This window comes from Taudactylus pleione, unplaced genomic scaffold, assembly GCF_031769625.1.
Source record: "Taudactylus pleione unplaced genomic scaffold, aTauple2 ptg000031l, whole genome shotgun sequence".
Taxonomy (NCBI): Eukaryota; Metazoa; Chordata; class Amphibia; order Anura; family Myobatrachidae; genus Taudactylus; species Taudactylus pleione.
In genome coordinates this window covers 996,013-1,014,506 of record NW_028284433.1, presented here as the reverse complement: position 1 = coordinate 1,014,506, position 18,494 = coordinate 996,013, and the positions used below count along the sequence as shown (strand labels likewise).

At 46.8% G+C, this 18,494-nt stretch overlaps 1 protein-coding gene across 1 annotated transcript in view; it reads left to right on the top strand.

The window, feature by feature from the left end:
- LRFN2 (leucine rich repeat and fibronectin type III domain containing 2) overlaps window positions 1–18,494 on the top strand; it is a 669,153-nt gene that overhangs the window by 319,758 nt on the left and 330,901 nt on the right. The gene's annotated exons all lie outside the window — the stretch shown is intronic.

The following is an 18,494-nucleotide window of genomic DNA, read 5'->3' as shown; positions in this document are numbered from 1 at the left end:
GGAAATGTGTTAAATTGTGAACCAGGTGTTTCTTATGTGATACTTTTGGCATCTTCCAATGTTCTCTCGCAATTTTATATTCCTCCTATTTGAGTAAATTTATATGTGTTTATATATGTAAACAATGGGCCTGATTCATAGACGGACTTTGCCGTGTCTGCTCCTGCGTATCAGCGTTCCCCTGCATCTGAACGTGCAAAGACTGAGATGCCCACTTTCTGCGTCATCACACGTTGTAATACCACCAGTGATTCAGTGCGACATTGCTGACACCATCGGCACTTGTAACAGTCCTATGGCAGGTCCAGTTCTTCCATCTGACTGCGGCCCCTGCGGCTGCGGCTGTGCATCCGGGAACGTAGCCGCCTTCATTGACGCCCGCGACGCTCCCATAACACGCCTGTGAGACTGACTCTATTTGTGTTCACTTCTAACCACCTTCCAGACACCGCCCAGGAACGCCATTCACTTTACCGCCCCATTTCAGATACCGTCTGTTCCGATCGCAACAAGCTATATTCTCTATACTGTACTTTATAAACAGGGAATGTTGGTTTCAATTGATGCAACATTTGTTCAATTGTGTTGCAACATTTGTGAAGCTGACCAACTGCGCCTTACGCCGGGTACACACTGAGATGATGTTGTTATGATTTGGCCAATTTTCCCAAATCGTAACGACACATCGCGCATATTGTGCAGTGTGTATGCACGATATGCGCACTCCCGCGGTCGCATGCGATGTCGTCAGGTTTGATGTGTGGCACGTTAATGAAGGACGGAACGAGGGATCCTTCCATCCTTCGTTACATTGTTCTAATGTGTACTCAAGTAACGATATGTTGGCCTGCCGGCCGCCATATCGTCCCGTTACACATCGTCTTAGTGTGTACCCAGCAATAGCCTTCACCATCGTGTCAGTCCTACTTTATCCCTTTAGAATTATAAGCATGGTAATTTCCTATCACATCTGTGTTAAACATAAGACGTGCTTCCTGGTTTGAGACTCACCTGCACACGGGTGTGTAAAGTGATATATGTATAAAGTCACCACATAATTTATGTTTGTACAATGTGTTCTTTTTTATATTTGTATATGGTACAGGGGTTAATTTAGAGTTGGATATACTACAATTAAATTTGCATAAAATATGCCATTCTATACCATCCATGCGAACCAAAAATGAGTGTGCACATCCATATTTAGCTGTTTCTATAGTAATAACTTGCACCTTTTTATGCCTGGAGAGGCGAAATGCTGGCTGGTGACCTAACTAAACGTGGACGCATCCTGAGATACCCAAATATGTCTCAAAAATATATATTTTTTTCAATTAAAATTTATTTAAAACCTTATTAGTATTACAGTATCTAGGGGGTGTCTAGCAACACTCTATGGGCGTTTCTATCTACTAACCCACTAAATGATCACTCCCTACCCCCTCCACCTACACTAGTGGCCATAAATCTTTATTATGGCAATGCTCCCACCGCATCGGTGACAATAGATCCCCATATAGATTGCGTATTGAGCTCTTCGGCCGTACTTAAATCATTACCCTTGTGGTTTTTTCATATCGAGCTGTAGCCATCTATTTGCATGATTTAATTTACATTGGTACTGCTACAGGAAGAGAATATTCAAACAGCTGTGTGAGTGTCTGTACGTATTTTATTACATTTAATATTGATCTAATGTGATCTCTAGGCATAAATATACACATGTATACACCTGACGTGGGACCTGAATCAGACTCCACGGCTTGCGTACATCGCCGATGGCGGGAGGACTGCGCATGAGCATGAACCATTCTGCGTATGTTCAGAACGGGTCCTGCAAGCTCGCACGCAGTGCCCCCAAGCTGAAGAATGAGTGACATGCTGTGGCCCTTTGGGGGTGCAGATGGGGCACCGCTGCCTGGATTTCCGGAAAACGATGACGTATCTGCCCCGTTTTCTGGGAGTGTCCCGAGTCTAATGTCCGCGTTTTCCGCAAGCGGGCAAGAGGTGGCCATTCTGAGTAAGCTTAGGCTCATTGAGATGGGCGATGGGCGCAATGTTGATCCGATCCTGCATCTTCAGATGCAGGCATCGGACCTGAAATGTCGGCAGGAGGCGTCTTTTTTTGTCAGCCACTGCTGCTTTGTGGAACTCTGAAAGAGGTTCGCATATTGATTCTGATTCATAGGCGCTCGCTATTTGCGAGCGCTCGCTCTGAATCATGGCGGATTTTTTATTTAAAAAATCCGCCTCCAAGGCTGATCGCATAGCTGTGGGTGAGCACCCACAGCTTGTGCAGGCGGCCTGGCGATGGTCGCGATAATCGCGACCATCGGGCTTGCGAAGAGACCCTTGTGGTAGGGTCTCATACACCGCAAGCCCCAGTGAACTTCCTGCTCTAATAGAGTAGGAAGGTCACTACTGACATCACGTGTGATGTCAGTAGGGCCACCCACAAACGGCAGGCGTTCCTTCAGGAACGCCTCCATTTGTGCAGCCACCCCCCGACCCGCCTACAAAACGGGGCGAGGTGTCGATCAACATCGACAGCTGCCCCGTCTTGTAGCAAGCCCCGGAGCGAGTGATTCCCCCCTCGCTCCGGGGGTCGCGCACGAGCATTGCGCATGCTGCACGTGTGCACTTCCCGACCATCGACCCGCTTGCAAGCGCTATGCGCTCGCGAGCGGGTCTGAATCAGGCCCAGAGTGCTTGGCACAAATGCTACTGTTTATAATATCTGGAAGCACCTTGAGATATACCCGACTCAACATACCTATAGAAGAATGCTTTTTCTATATATGCTTAGAGCACAAATGCCACTAAAAATAATCCCCAAAAAGTTTATTTTTTGAAAAATTGTCAAAGAAACAAAACAAAACCAAAAACATATTTTAGCAGTTCCAGTGGCTAAATAGTCACTTTTGGGGACGTTCCTGTGATTTATTTTGACAACAAATTCAATAATCCCAAAATGACTAATATTCTTCAAATTATTATGCGCCATGTAGAGTTAATTTGCTTATCTCTATTACAGAAAGGCCAGAGAGGGCATGTGTATCATCTATTCCCCATGGTCTATTCTATCAGGGGATAAATTAATTTAAAAAACAAACAAACAAACGCTTCCTTGATTTTTGAGCAATGAAGAGGCATTTATTAATTATAGAATATTTAGTGCGCTGGGTATATAGGCGAGGATGTCTTTGTAGGGTCACATGTTGTTGGTGCAAATAGAGAGAGCGATTGATCGGAAATTGGCACCCAGCATTTCCTTACATGAAAGTCTCTGGAGCTGTACTCCTTCCCTAAAATTATTAATCGGAAATAAAAAGAGGAAATGTGCTGCTAATCCTCTCTTTCCTCGCCTGCTTTTCATGAATCTTTGTGATTTGTCTTTAATGATTTGGTAACTAAGCAACGGAAGTTGAAAGAGATTTAGGGAAAAATCCTGTCAGACTTTTCGTGTTTTACATTAGAACTTTAGTTAAAAAATGAGGGATGGTGGTAATGGGATTAAAATTTAACACAAAATTACTTGTTTGGTGACATACATAATACCTGCATCTTTAAATCAAATACCTGAAACCTTTCTTCTCAGCCAGTGGGTCTCAGGTACAGTATAACTTGGCACATCAGCCTTTTTGTGTCAGGGCCAGACACACTCATATTTTTGGGGCCCCCATTACGTTTCATTAGGTACAGTTTGGTCACCATTGGCTCATCCCCCAGTATCTCTCCAGCCTCACCCCCCATCTCTCTACCTTACCCTACCTGTGTCTTCCATCCTTATCCCCCGTGTCTCTCCAGGCTCATCCTCACCTGGGGTGCTCCAGCCTCATCCTCACGTCTCTCCAACCTCATCCCCGCCTGTGCCACTGAAGCCTCATTCTCACCCGTGCCGCTTGTTGTGGAAGAGGTTAAGTGTGTCATTGGGGTTATCTCATTGGAACAACTGATAGATTTCTAAAGTAAGGTGTCCATTGTCTTGTATAGTTATATGTCTGTTTCTGTATACAGTATACATATCTTGTTCGTTCCAGTGACTCCTCCTGTGTTCCTGCAAGTTTTTGGTTGTGGCACCATAATGAAATATTTGCTCTGAGAATAAGGAATGGGGTTGGGGGGTGCGGGGGTTAGGGGGCTTTATATTGACTTATTCTTTGTTAAGATTCCTCAACATGTAAAGGGGTTCTTCCCATAGTGCAGGGGTATTCAACATGCCACCCTCCTGATGCTGTGGATCGACAAACCAGCATGCATGCCACAGTTTTAGCATGCTCTAATAGCAAACTGTGGGCCTGATTCAGATCCGCTCACAAGCACTTGAGTGCTCGTAAGCAGGTCTATGTTGATCGACAGCTCGCCCCATTTTGTAGGCATGGTGGGGGGGTGGCTTCACAAAAGGAGGCATTCCCAAGCGAATGCCTGCCATTTGTGGGCGGCCCCACTGACATCACCAGTGGTGTCAGTGGGAGAGCTTCCGGCTCTATTAGAGTCGGAAGCTCTCTGGGGCTTGCGGCCACGAGACCCTACCACAAGGGCCTCCTCACAAGCCCCGATGGTCGCGATGGTCTTGACCATCGCGATCATCATCCTGGCCGCTCGCAATTGCTGTGGGTTGTCACCAGGAGGCCGCACAAAAAAAACCGCCCTGATTCAGAGCGAGTGCTCTTTCAGAGCGTCCGGCTCTGAATCAGGCCCTGTGGCCGGGTTATGCAGGGATGTGTAGTTCCATGGCAGTTGGAGGGTTGCATGTTGAATACCGCTGCTGTAAGGAGTGTTAGTGAAAGGATTCATTAGTCTGAACATTTTCTTCTGTGTCAATGTGTATGTTAGTTTACAGTCATTAATTGAGATGCGCATGGCCCCTCGTGCTTTGGTTTTGGCAAAATCACCCTCAAGTGTCTTGGTACGGATTTGGTTTTGGTTATGTATTTCTTTAAAATTGATAAATACAGCTAAAAACAGCTTAAATCATGTAATTTGGATCAGTGGCGTCCACCCCTATGGTGGGGGGGAATGGGTTGGCTTGTAGTGCACGCGGTGAAGCTGCCAAGCTGGCAAAAAGGGTGTAGCCTCTTGGATTGGGGGTGTGGCCTTGCTGGTATAGGACGTGGCCTCACGGCCCATACCTCTTTTTTAGTTTTTCTGGGAGTCCTGGAGATGGGGACCAGTCTGTCTGCAGTGCCGGCTCTCTCACTGTGTCAGGAGCCGAGTGCTGTGCATAATGCTACAGTGCAGCACCCGGCTCCTGTTAATGAAGGGGAGTCGTCAGTTTGGATTGGTGACACCCAGTGCAGCCTTGTGATGCCACTGATTTGGACCTGTTTACATGCAAGTCAAAACCCGTTTCTACACGAAACACCAAAAGTGATCAGAGCTGGGACTCAGTTTGACTTAGAACCCCAAAATTAGGGTGTGTTCTTTCCTCGTGGCCAGTGCTACAGCATGATTCTAACTGAATGTTCTATCTATGTGTGGAAAGCCTTCACGGGTAAGGCCTGGTTCTTATTAGAGTTGTGCGCAGATCCCTGTGTTTTGGTTTTGGTTCTAAATCATCGTCATGTTTTGGTTCAGTGTCGGTTTTGGATTTCTTAATAAAAAATTGATAAAAACACTTAAAATCCTTTAACTTGAGCCTCTTTTTGTTCATATAGTATTACTAACATTAATAGCATGCATTTCCAGTCATTTCCAATCAATTTTGACCAATAGTGGCACCTGAAATCACAATGGAGGAACCAATAACGCTCAAAATCCAGGTTTTAGCTCAGAGATCTGACCCGCAAGAAGACCCAAGCCAGATTTGGTTCTGCTCGAAACTCTGAAAGTGACCCCAGCCAGGACTTGGGACCTGATACATGATGGATCGCAACTGCAGTACACAACAATCGGCTGTCTGCGTACGCTGTCCAACCTGAATCGGGCCATCGGTTTGACTCTGGAACCCCAAGTTTGGGTGTGTTCGGTTTTCAGCAAAACCGAACCGCTCGTCTCTAATTCTTATGCCTGAATAGAGGTCAAATGAACTGAACATGAGCAGATAGGCCCTGCTCATTGGCCCAGTCAATTCTGGCAGCTTTAGGAAGTCTGTAACAATAGCAAGTGGAAGACAAAGTGATCCATACATATGTACAAGATCAGGACAGGTGGCAAGCAGTGAGAACGATCCGTATGCTGGTGCAGGGGTAGTGCAAGATGCAGAAAGAGAAAGTGATCCATAATCAGTACAAGGTCAGGGCAAACAACAAACAGAGATTGTGATATGTATGCAGGCACAGGGTCTGTGCAGGCGACAGACAGAATGACTCCAGGAACAAGGTAAGGGCAGGCAGCAAATCAGGTAGAGTGATCTGTATCCAGGCACAGGGTCAGTGCAGGCAACAGACAGAGTGACTCATAACCAGGTACAAGGTAAGGGCAGGCAGCAAAGCAGGTGCAGTGATCTGTATCCAGGCACAGGGTCAGTGTAGGTAGTAGTCAGAGATGGTGGTCAAAATGCAGGCATACAGTAGGTGAGCAACAGACAGCACACAGTCATTGTGGTCAAATTCCAGGCATATCCCTGGACCAACCTACTGTGTAATGTAATCGTGTGACCATCTGCATAGTAATTCTGTTATACAGCAGCTGCCCAGGCAATTGAACTGCATAATATAGTGTAAGTGATCAGGCATTTCACAGTACTAGGATGATCCTTGGCTATTTACCCAATTACACCTGTGGAGAGCAACCACTGGAAACAACATACAAATTCTGCAGTCTCAAGCTGTGCTTCAACCACTAGTATTGAATAGGTGTCAAAAGCCTTAAAAAATAATACTTTGCTTATGTTTTAAAAAATCACCACAAGAGCTACAGTATCGCAGTTTTAATGTATGAATGAAATATTTGCACTATAACATTGTAGCATAACACAAAGGTAACAAACAAACAGGCATCATATTCAATGAGCCAACTCTGGGGAAGGGAGGATTTCCGAATCGAGAACAGTTTGATGGTTCTTGAGTAGATTTTCTGTTCGATGCCAGCATGGACCTGCTGTTGGCTAACACACTGGTCAAAAATTGATAGAGTTCTTAAAACTGATCAAATTGTACTTCTCCTCTATGGCTTTGACTGTCCAGTGGGATACATAATCCCCAGCCAGTCCTGCCTCCAGGTGTGTTGATCTGTTCTCCATCTCTGGTTAATATAGTCCCCTGCAGTCCTGATCCGTAACCCCTATCTCAGTGGATTTAGCTAGGAGCCAGGTTCCTGCTCACTTCTGTGTTACACAATTACCGGAACTCTAGAAAACCACCATTTGGCAGAAGCACGTCCCAAAGTCCTGAAACAACAAGCACAGACGTTCTTGCAGCAAACCCCTTTGCTCACTTCTTGCCCAGACCATCGGCTGATTGGGCTTTGCTGAGCTCGGAGATAAGGTTCATCTACAATGGGCTGGAGCCATGGGGAGCAAAGAATAATTTAATCAGGCCATTACAGACGAGTCACATTTCCCTCTATGAATGAACCCATGACAGTATCTTCGGCAATTTCCCTTGTGTTGTCTTAAACTGAAATTCTGGCTATGGCTACAGCTTACCTTAGTGCAGGGGCGTAACTAAACCTAGGAGCGCCCCATAGCAAAATTTTCACAGGCCTCCTTAGGTCCCCTGCCCCACCCTCACATGGCTCCACCCCCTCCCCAACTTACTTTTGCTCCATGGTTGTCCTCCTTCAGCGTGTGATGCGCAGGGCAGACACAATCTCCTTACCCGGTCAGCTCCATCTCTCATCACTGACTGATGCTGGGAGGAGGTGTGGCCATCCTGAGCCTGCTGAGACATCCCTGAATCACGGCCACGCCTCCTTCCAATATCATTCAGTGAGGAGAGATGGTGGCGGATCTGACGGGAATGGCAGATGTGCCTGCCCTGCACAGCACACTGCTGAAGGAGGATGCAACCACGGCTTGCCTGGCAACGTAGGTGCAGGTGGGACGGCCTGGGCCCCATAGCAGCCACACACCCTGCTCCTATGGTAGTTACGCCAGGCATGGTACCTGGCACAACCAAAACAGTTCTTGTAGGAGAAACTAACTGTGGGTGAATCTATCTCTTTTAGGAACCCCACAGTAACACTATCATGACACACACATAGTCCATTTAAGAGAATAACCTTCCACATTGGGGGGGGGGGCGGCACCAGATTGGTACACAGTTGAGCCCCACTACCTGTGAGTTTCTGGTGGCCAAGGGTGTCAGCAGAGTTGTCGCAAATAACAATATGTCACTTTCTGAGAGCGAGATCTCTTTGAAAGGGGAGATTTATCAAAATCTTGGAGAAAGAGATAATGTGGAGAGCATAGGCAAACGCAGGGAGGTTTCCGTCTGCCTGGAAACCCCCCTCCCCAGCCCACACCATTATCACAATAGAAATAGTAATATAATAGAATTTTACTAATGCTGCATGTTCTTTGAATGGGGCCCACATTTAAAATAAAAACATTCAGCTCAGGCAGGATGGACCTACTGCCACACCTAAAGGCTTACTGTGATCGCTGGTCCTGTATCTGCTGGAATTATGACACACAATACACTTTGTTTGATGCATATTAAAGCTGGTTAACTGCTAATTATGCCCTCTTCATGGACTGGCCACACTCTCTCTAAAATTGAGCATTTGGAAACCCCCCTCTAGAAATCCTGCGTTTGCCACTGGTGGAGAGAGCGATAAAGTACTAACCAATCAGCTTTTACCTGCCATTTTACAGGCTGTATTTGAAAAATGACAGAAGCTGATTGGGTGGTTCTTCATCTCTCTCCATATTATCTCTCTCCGAGATTTGAACAATCTCCCCCACATACTGGAAATCCACAGGGTGGAGGATAGACCCCATTCTGTCAGTTATAGGTTGATGTCAAAATCATTATTTATGATTTTGCATTTTTTTCCATGTTCTATATGTCATCCAACCGAGCACATGTACCCCCATTACTCGTACCAGTCCTGTCACAGCATGTCAGCCTACAAATTCCAGAAGGGACGCTGACTAGATTTTCTTACGTGCGTAGCAATGCCCTGGTGGATAGATCTGATAAAAAAAATAGAGCAACAGTAATAAGGCTGAACCTATTGTGCTGGGCATAGAGCTATTTATAAATCCCAGTGCCCCAATCTTTGTGCAAGCTGACAGCAGCATGATGGGATGTCAGGAGATATAAGGATTCCTCAGCCAGGCCTTATTCATCAGAGGTATCTTGAGTATTGTGCCAGCGCCAAGCAAGGTGACTCAAATCATTCTGTTCTCTCTTGCTTTGAGAGCCGGAACAGACATCGGGCAATAGATTGTACAGGGTATCCTGACACGTTATCCACCTCCTTAAATAATGAAGAACTGAAATGTTACAGACGTTCAGCTGAGTTTTTTTAATTTAATTATTTTATTATTCTGACTTGACATGTTTTTGCAAAAAAGTAACACATCTGGTACGGATAAGAGCACCGACGTGGGCTGAAAGGAGAGTGTCACTTTTGGCAGGAGGAAATTAAAGCTTTGTGTTTCCTTGAGTCAGACACAATCCCTCAGGTAATTTCTGTGGGTAAGAACAAGCAACCAGGCGCAGTACACAGAAACACCGGCTCTTATATTATGCATGTTTGTGGGGATTTTTTTTCGTGCTATACTTGAGGCAAAAATAGTATGTTAATGATCTTTTATTGTTGGCAACAAGTTCCACTGATATACCTGAAAACTGTATAAATGATGCATTTCTACGAGGCGGTAGTGTCAGTTCCTTTGAAACGGATGTAGTTTATGTCATGATATTACAATTGTTTCAGTTTTAGCTTAAGTTTTCAGTGAAACGGTGTTATGCAGGATAGCGATCCCTTTGGGAGCCAATGGAAGATGGAGTGTGGGTACACACCTAAAGATATTCTGTCCAACCATCCAACTAGTTGATTGGTTGGAATGAAAATCTGGTAACGTATGGGAGTAACTGATGATCAGCAATTTGCTCCTAAATGCCAGAAAACAGATGAAAATGGTCGTCAGACAAGTTTGTTAAATGTTTGATCTAAACAATTTGTTCAAACAACAGTTATTGTCCATTTTCCGGCATTTGGGAGCAAATTGCTGATTGTCATTTGCTTTCATACCTTACCAGATTTTCATTCCAACCAATCAACTAGTTAGCTGGTTAGACAGAAAATCTTTACGTGTGTACCCAGCCTTAGATCACCTATATAACACGTAGGGGTATATTATTTACTAAAGTGCTGATATTTAGAAGTGGAGATGTTGTCCATAGCAACCAATCAGATTAATTCTACTTAATATTTATCTAGCATCTTCTAGAACAGTGGTCCTCAAACTCGGTCCTCAGGATCCCACACAGTTCATGTTTTGCCGGTCACCCAGCAGGTGCACAGGTGTTTTCATTACTCACTGACACATTGTAAAGCTCTACAGAGGGAGCTAATTATTTCTCTTGTGATTCTGTGAGGAGATCTGGAAAACATGTACTGTTTGGGGTCCTGAGGACTTAGGACCTCATTCAGAGCCGGTCGCACAGAGCGTGTGGTCGGTCTGAATGAGTTGAGGACGTCTTGAATTTTCAAGACATCCTCCTTTGCGGTGGTAAGGCAGTGGGTTAACACTAGGGGTGTGCACCGGCCACTTTTCGTGTTTTGTGTTTTGGTTTTGGATCTGGATCTTTCTTCGTGTTTTGGATCTGGATTGGTTTTGCCAAAACCACCCACCCGTGTTTTGGGTTCTGGGTTTTGTGTTTTGGATCTGTATTTTTTTTTTAAAAAGCATAAAAACAGCTAAAATCACAGAATTTGTGGGTTTTCTGCTCCTATGCTATTATTAACCTCAATAACCTTAATTTCCACTCATTTCCAGTCTATTCTGAACACCTCACACCTCACAATAGTGTTTTTATATCCAAAAGGTTGCACCGAGGTAGCTGGATGACTATGCTAAGAGATACGAGTGGGCGGCACAAACACGTGGTCCATCTAGGAGTGACACTGCAGTGGTAGACAGGATGGCAGTTTGAAAAACTAGGCCCCAAACAGTACATAATTCAAAGAAAAAAAAGAGGTGCAAGATGGAATTGTCCTTGGGAATATTGTTGTATAAACAGGACATGCACACTTTAACAAACCAAACATTTCAGTGCCAGGGTCTGCCACACGACTGTGGCTGAAATGATTGGTTCGTTTGGGCCCCCACAAAACAAGCTGGCAATTAATCTGTCCCTGCACAAACTGGCTCTACGGAGGCAAGATGTCGTCCTCATCCTCCTCATCCACCGATTCCTCACCCTCTTCAGTGTTGTGTACATCCTCATCCTCACAGAGTATTAATTCGTCCCCGCTGGAATCCACAACCACAGGTCCCTCTGTACGTTCTGGAGGCTGGTCTCCCTGGAAGAGTTGATAATTCATTTTATGAGCATCATCTTCTCCACATTTTGTGGAAGCAACCTCCTACGCCTTTCGCTGACAAGGTTCCCGGCTGCACTAAACACTCTTTCGGAGTACACACTGGAGGGGGGGGTTCAACTCAGGTAAAATAGAGCCAGTTTGTACAGGGACCTCCAAATTGCTTCTTTTTCCTCCCAGTACAGGTACGGACTGTCTGACATGCCTACTTGGATGCTGTCACCGATGTAATCCTTTAACAGACAGACGCACGCTTGTCGCTGCTGCTTTAAGGATGCAGGTTCGGCTACAGCCCACACATTTCACAAAGACAGAAAAAAAAAGAAGAATATTTTTATTGTTTGTGGAGCGCACTTTGAGGGTTACACCACCCTTTAACAGACAGACACACGCTTGTCGCTGCTGCTTTGAGGATGCAGGTGGAATCTAGATGGGATTTGGAACGGGAACACACTACCTCCATCAATTGTCTAAATCCCACTGCACTAATGGCGGATACCGGACGCACTTCTAACACCAACATAGCAGTCAAGGCCTCAGTTATACGTTTTGCTTCAGGATGACTGCTGTCATACTTCATCCTCATCGCTAGGGACTGTTGGAGGGTCAATTGTTTAGTAAAAGTAGTGGTGTTCCTACTTCCTCTCTGGGATGATGAACAACTCCCAGCAGCAGCAACAGCACTAGGAGGAAGTGGTTCTTGATCTTTCCCTATTTTATTTTTATTGGAGAAAGTTTGGTCCTCCATTTATGTTATATTGATATATACGAGCGGCTAAGGCGCACACAAACACAGAAAATATTTTTTTATTTTTGCTGGAGAGTAGTGCACTTTGTGGGTTACACCACCCTTTAAGAAATGAGCCAGCCGGCTCTTTACTTATGGGACACAGGCGCACGCTTGGCGCTGCTCCTTTATTGATGCACGTGCAGCCACAGTGCACACAATTCACAAACACAGAAAATATTTTTTTATTTGGTTTGGAGTGTACTTTGGGGGTTACAGCACCCTTTAACGGTCAAGCCAGCCGGCCCTTTACTTATGACACAGGCGCATGCTTGGCACTAGTTTGTTGATGCACGTGCGGCTACTGCGCACACAATTCACAAACACAGAAAATATTTTTTTTATTTGGTTTGGAGTGTACTTTGGTGGTTACAGCACCCTTTAACGGTCAAGCCAGCCGGCCTTTTACTTATGACACAGACGCACGCTTGGCACTACTTTGTTGATGCACGTGCGGCTACTGCGCACACAATTCACAAACACAGAAAATATTTTTTTATTTGGTTTGGAGTGTACTTTGGGGGTTACAGCACCCTTTAACGGTCAAGCCTGCCGGCCCTTTACTTATGACACAGGCGCACGCTTGGCACTACTTTGTTGATGCACGTGCGGCTACTGCGCACACAATTCACAAACACAGAAAATATTTTTTTATTTGGACTGGAGTGTACTTTGGGGGTTACAGCACCCTTTAACGGTCAAGCCAGCCGGCCCTTTACTTATGACACAGGCGCACGCTTGGCACTACTTTGTTGATGCACGTGCGGCTACTGCGCACACAATTCACAAACACAGAAAATATTTTTTATTTGGTTTGGAGTGTACTTTGGGGGTTACAGCACCCTTTAACGGTCAAGCCAGCCGGCCCTTTACTTATGACACAGGCGCACGCTTGGCACTACTTTGTTGATGCACGTGCGGCTACTGCGCACACAATTCACAAACACAGAAAAAATAATTTTTTTTTTAGCACTTGGGGGGAGCACCCCTGACGGACAGAGCACCCCCTGGACAACACTACAGCACCCCTTTTGGACTGGGACACTGCACAGGACTTTGGAGTGGACACAGCCCCTATGGACAACTGACTGCACAACACAGTCCAGCCAGCCCCTATGGACTTTGAAGTAGTGGACACAGCCCCTATTAACAACAGCAGCACAGCGCAACACAGCTAGCCCATATGGACTTTGAAGTAGTGGACACAGCCCCTATGGACAACAGCAGCACAGCGCAGCACAGCACAGCACAACACTACTCTGCACTACACTACACTACACTACACAGCCCAACAAGCCCTAACTCCCACCATCCCTCTTCACTGTCCACAGCCGAGTGAGTAAATGGCGCCGACGCGGGTACCTTATATAGGATCCAAAACCCGTGAGACCCGGAAGGCGGGATGATGACGTTTTGCCTCGATTTCAGATCCAAGTCAGGCGAGAAAAGTCGAGCCTGACTCGGATCGGCCTCGGATCGGGGGGGCTCGGGGGGGTTCAGATTTCAGAAATCCGAACCCGCTCACCCCTAGTTAACACCCACAGCCTTACTACCGCCTAAGGTGATGGTCGCGATGGTCAAGACCATCGCGACCATCGGGCTTACGACAAGTCCCTAGGGTAGGGTCTCCCTTGTCGTAAGCCCCGGAGAGCTTTCGGCTCTGTCTGAGCCGGAAGCTCTCCACTGATATCACTAGTGATGTCAGTGGGGCCGCCCCCAAACGGTAGGTGTTCCCATGGGAACGCCCCCGTTTGGGCTGCCACCCCCCCGGCCCGCCTTCCAAACGGTGTCGGTCGTGGCGGGTCTCACGCATGCGCACGACGGCTCCGGCGCCGTCGTGCGCATGCTCTGTGGGGGGCCGTTGACCCGGTCCGAGCGCATCGGCGCTAACGACCGGGTCTGAATGACCCCCTGAGTTTGAGACCCTGTGTTCTAGAAGACAATAGCTCAAATCGGATTGGTTGCTATGGGCAACATCTCCACTTCTAAAAATCTTCACTTTAGTAAATATACCCCTTACTGTGTATTGGATATATTCTCACTTTTCTGTTTTATGCAATCCCTACATTTTTTTAAATAATAAGATGAGCTGTACAGATGGAAAAATAAATAAAGAGTACTGCACTGTACGTCTTACATAAACAGTTATTGTTAACTTGCTTAGATATATATGTAAAAGTTGCTGTGTCTTTATGGAATTAAAAAATTTTGACACATTATTTATTTGACATATTAGCCTCCGCTGTACTGTTGTGTACAAGCCACTGTTCTCTGCTATCAGCCACCTCTCATGGGGTATCAACCACATCAGCCCTGCCCTGCCTCCTACCACCGCGTCTTACTAATTGTGGGGGCGGGACAGCATCTTCTCTTCCTAGGTGTGCGTTGCTCGGCTGTGACATCATATCTCTGCGCCATGCTCCCAGCACATTACCAACAGGGTGCTGCGTCAACCAACAGCTTCACGTGTCAAAAGGGTGCTGGCTCTTGCACCTCGAGGTTGGTGTCAGTGATAATTCGGCCCTCTACATAAGCTGGCCGCAAACCCCTCTAGGGAATCTGATGTGATTAGACCAGGCTCCCAGTAACTGAAAATGATGCCTCAAAGAAGCATTGTACCTGGGCATGTGTCCGTCTTATCAGGTTGCATCTCCAAGGGGGCGTCCCACACTTACGTGTACACAATCTTAGGGGTCAATTCAATTAGCTGCGAGGGGGTGAGTTGAAGATGCAGTGGTGTGGTAATGCCGGCACTCTCTTCTCATGTCATTTTGAACTGAATGTATCAAAGAGTCTATGGGGTATATTTACTAAAGTGAGAGTTTTTAGAAGTGGAGATGTTGCCCATAGCAACCAATCAGATTATACTTGACAATTATCTAGCAGGAACATCAGGTTTTTGTTTGGTTAAATCTAGGGATGAGCGGGTTCGGTTCCCTGAGAACTGAACCCACCCGAACTTCGGGGATCCGGGGCGATCCGAGCCCAAGCTCGGATCTCCCTGTCTGCCCCGGATCCCTCTCCCGAGGCAAAACCTCGAGATCTGCTGTCGGATCTCGAGGTTTTGCCTCGAGCGGCCATTTTAAAAAAAATGCCTTTGCCTTTAATGGGCAAAGTGCTGATTGGCTGACAGAGCCGTCTGTCTCGGATCTCAGCCAATCAGCATTATGGTGCTCATTTGCATGTAGCACGGACTCGTGAGATCCGTGCTACATGCATCTGTGTGACTGACAGTGACACAGAGCACAGATGGGTCAGTGAGACCCGTCTGTGCTGCTGTGTATTTCAATGACACAGATGCACGCATGGACCAGGAGATCCGTGCTACTTGCATCTGTGTCATTGACACAGAGCACTGACGGGTCCGTGAGACCCGTCTGTGCTGCTGTGGTACAAAAAAACAAAAAAAACCTGTGTAAAAAAAGAAAAAAATGGCGTGCCCCCCCCCAAAAAAAGAGCAACCAGCCCCGGGCATTAGTGACCCAGTGCTGGGTGTGCTTAAATACAGGGGACAAACGACGTAGGGGTCCCCTGTACTTAAGCACAACCAGCACCGGGCTAGTCAGAACCAGCGCTGGGATCCCTGGAGAGCTGGGGACCCCCCCAATAAAGGGGTCACCCTCTCCATGGCACTCCAGGCCCAGGCTGATAGCCCGGGGCTATCCCGCCACCCCTGGTGGCGGTGGGTGGCGGGTTGATTGTGTGGTGTGGTGTAAATAAAGAATATCAAACATTGTCTTTACAAGTAGAACTGCAAGTCCCAGCTAGCCTGCCCCACATGCTGGTACTTGGAGAACCACAAGTACCAGCATGCAGGGCATTAAGGGCCCACTAGTACCTGTAGTTCACCTGTAAAAAAAATGTTTAAAAAAACACAGGACACACACACCGTGACAGTATAAGTTTATTAAACATACATACACACACACACATGTACACATACTCACCTATGTAACATCGTCCACTTGCCCGGTAAAGTATCCATAGGGAACCTGTGAAAAAAAACATACTCACCATCTCCTATGCGAGGTTCTGTCCTCTTCGTTCCAAAGTAGGCATCCCCGGACTTGGCAAAAAAACAAAACGAAAACGCGATCCACGAACTTAGTACCGTTCTATAGAACGGTACTTCCCCAATGATTGCTTAGCGGCGGGGTATCACCATGGAAACCCCGCTGCTAAGCGTTCATTGGCTGAGAGAGGTCATGTCCCGTCTCTCAGCCAATGAACGGCTCCCTCCATTGTAGTCAATGGTGGGAACCGCAGGGTAAACTTTAATAACCTTGCGGCTTCCACCATTGACTACAATGGAGGGAGCCGTTCATTGGCTGAGAGACGGGAGATGACCTCTCTCAGCCAATGAACGCTTAGCAGCGGGGTTTCCATGGTGATACCCCGCCGCTAAGCTCTCATTCGGGAAGTACCGTTCTATAGAACGGTACTAAGTTCGTGGATCGCGTTTTCGTTTTGTTTTTTTTGCCAAGTCCGGGGATGCCTACTTTGGAACGAAGAGGACAGAACCTCGCATAGGAGATGGTGAGTATGTTTTTTTTCACAGGTCCCCTATGGATACTTTACCGGACAAGTGGACGATGTTACATAGGTGAGTATGTGTACATGTGTGTGTGTGTGTGTGTGTGTGTGTATGTATTTTTAATAAACTTATACTGTCACGGTGTGTGTGTCCTGTGTTTTTTTAAACATTTTTTTTACAGGTGAACTACAGGTACTAGTGGGCCCTTAATGCCCTGCATGCTGGTACTTGTGGTTCTCCAAGTACCAGCATGCGGGACAGGCTAACTGGGACATGCAGTTCTACTTGTAAAGACAATGTTTGATATTCTTTATTTACACCACACCACACAATCAACCCGCCACCCACCGCCACCAGGGGTGGCGGGGATAGCCCCGGGCTATCAGCCTGGGCCTGGGGTGCCCTGGAGAGGGTGACCCCTTTATTGGGGGGGTCCCCAGCTCTCCAGGGATCCCCGGCCTGGGCTGACTAGCGGTCAGGGCTGATGCTGCGGCTGGGGGGCCCGGTGAAAGGGCTCCCCTGGCTGTGGCATCAGCCCCCCGCTAGAAAAAGTCCAGTGCTGGTTCTGGAACATACAGGGGAACCCTACTAATTTTTTTCCCCTGTATTTCCAGAACCAGGACCGGATCAGAGCCCAGAGCTGGTTGCGCAGAATACGGGGGACCCCTACGTCGTTTGTCCCCCGTAGTTTGGCAACCAGCGCTGGTTCTGACTAGCCCGGTGCTGGTTGTGCTTAAGTACAGGGGACCCCTACGTCGTTTGTCCCCTGTATTTAAGCACACCCAGCACTGGGTTACTAATGCCCGGGGCTGGTTGCTCTTTTTTGGGGGGTGCACGCCATTTTTTTCTTTTTTTACACAGGTTTTTTTTTTTTTTTTACCACAGCAGCACAGACGGGTCTCACGGACCTGTCATTGCTCTGTGCCAATCACACAGATGCATGTAGCACGGATCTCCCGGGTTCGTGCTACATGCAAATGGGCACCATAACGCTGATTGGCTTCCTGTCTGCCACTGCAGTGCCACTCCTAGATGGGCCACGTGTTTGTGCCGCCCACTTGTGTTGCTTAGCATAGTCATCCAGCTACCTCGGTGCAACCTTTTGGCCTAAAAACAATATTGTGAGGTGTGAGGTGTTCAGAATAGAGTGGAAATGAGTGGAAATTAATGTTATTGGGGTTATTAATAGCGTAGGAACAAAAAAAGGCCCATTTTATGTGATTTTAGCATTTTTTTTTATTTTTTAAGAAAAAATCCAGATTCAAAACACAAAACCCAGAACCCAAAACACGGAAGGGTGGTTTTGGCAAAACCAATCCAGATCCAAAACACGAAGAAAGATCCAGATCCAAAACCAAAACACAAAACACGAAAAGTGGCCGGTGCACACCCCTAGTTATATCTAAGATTCCGTCATCAGTAAATTCTTCTGGTGGGCCCCAAGAGCCCCAGTCTGACAAGACATACTGTACAAAGTGGCAAAACTTCATCAGAGCCCCCTCCCTGCAAGGCCCTCAAAAGCAACGCCCCACCTGTTTGTGACATCATCCCCAAAAGCCCCTCCCAGCACCCTACGCCGGGGGTTCTCACCTGATCAGATTTCTGCAGTTGTAGAAGTGACCTGTGCAGCCTGTGAAAAATGTCTTTATTACATACAGGAAGTGCGCAGTCAAGAGTGCACAGTCTGTGCGCCATATACAACTGGCCACAATATTCTTTGGGTTCCAGTCAGGA